The following is a 1,476-nucleotide window of genomic DNA, read 5'->3' on the forward strand; positions in this document are numbered from 1 at the left end:
ATATCATGGGATTCTGGATTTTTAAATCAGATGCTCATGTGCTTGTTTGTTAGGGCAAAAATCAAAGTGGATTTTTTAATCTTTTCTCTCTTCCTCCTTAACTCCTTCCCTTCCTCCCTTCCTCCCTTTCTCTCCTCTTTCCTTCCTCCCTGCCTCCCTCCCTCCCTATCATCCTTCCTTCCTTCCTTCCTTCCTTCCTTCCTTCCTTTCTTCCTTCCTTCCTTCTTTCTTTCCTTCTTTCCTTCCTTCCTTCCTTCTTTCCTTCCTTTCATTTATTATAAAACACCAATAGTAATCACAGAAGAATCAGAAATAATAGAGTATAAAACTGCTTCAAATCAATGTCTGGGTAAAAAGCCATGATATAGTCTATTGTTTTATGATTCCATTTAGAGTGAACATTATATTTATAGCTTTTTCCCAGAATACACATTAAGGTAATATTGAACTTTTGGTAAAAATTACACCATACAGCTGTGTTGACAGCTTGTTTCCTGAACACAAATCTTTATCTACTACTTTCAGCTTTCAATATTTTCTCCAAAGAAGTAAGTTAGGACGTTAAAAGTTTCAGGAAAGAAACATAAAACAGATGGGACCAGATTTTTGTGGGAGTTATAGCCATATTGAATTTAATGGAAACCTAGCAAGAGGGAGACCTGAGCGGGAAACCCATTAAGCATGCATAGAGAATGTCAAGGGTGTACAACATCTGGCTTACAACTGTAGGTTGTCCTTAAAGTTGGGTGTTCTTTAAGATACAGTAAGAGATTGTTATAGGCTCTTCCTATCATTAGGGCAAATATTTCCAGCCATTGAAAAGTACTGATATTTTGTGAGTTTAGTGTTTATTCCTTTCACTTCCCACTTTGGGCAAGAGAAAGGCCTGGAGATCTGGCCAAGGGCAAGGACCTAACACCTATGGCTAAAGCATTGGTTGTGCTATGGCTATAGTCTTGGAGCAAAGGGAAAGTAAATTTAGAAGGCTGAACTGGATTGATCTCAGAGAGCAAGAGCCCACTAAAGTTTGATAGATCTACAAGAGGCTTGGTCAAAGTAGAGGTTACTGGTTCGGGAAGCTGAAGATGGAGGCAGTGCTTGGCAGATAGAAGGACTCTTTTTTGTAGTGTCTGCTGATAAACAAGAAGAAAGATACGGGGTCGGGGTGGGGGGCGCGCCTGCAGTTAGCGCAAGATGATACCAGCAGCAGCACACATCCATAGACAACTTAACCAACGAACCCTTTTCTTTCCTGTTTATTCAACCCCTCCCTCTCAACTGGACTGTTCCTGTCAATATTTTAATATCGTCTGGCTTCTCCTGTGTAATAAAAAGAAAAGAAGCCCCATTCAATGATGCCTTCCTTCTCATCCACAAAGCCTCCTTTTTCTCTTCACAATGAAATTTGTCAAAACTCTGTATCCGCTTTCTCCATTTCTTCACATTCCACTAATTCCTCTTAAGACCGTTGTTTGG

The sequence above is a fragment of the Pteropus vampyrus genome, unplaced genomic scaffold (assembly GCF_000151845.1).
Source record: "Pteropus vampyrus isolate Shadow unplaced genomic scaffold, Pvam_2.0 Scaffold4, whole genome shotgun sequence".
Lineage (NCBI taxonomy): Eukaryota > Metazoa > Chordata > Mammalia > Chiroptera > Pteropodidae > Pteropus > Pteropus vampyrus.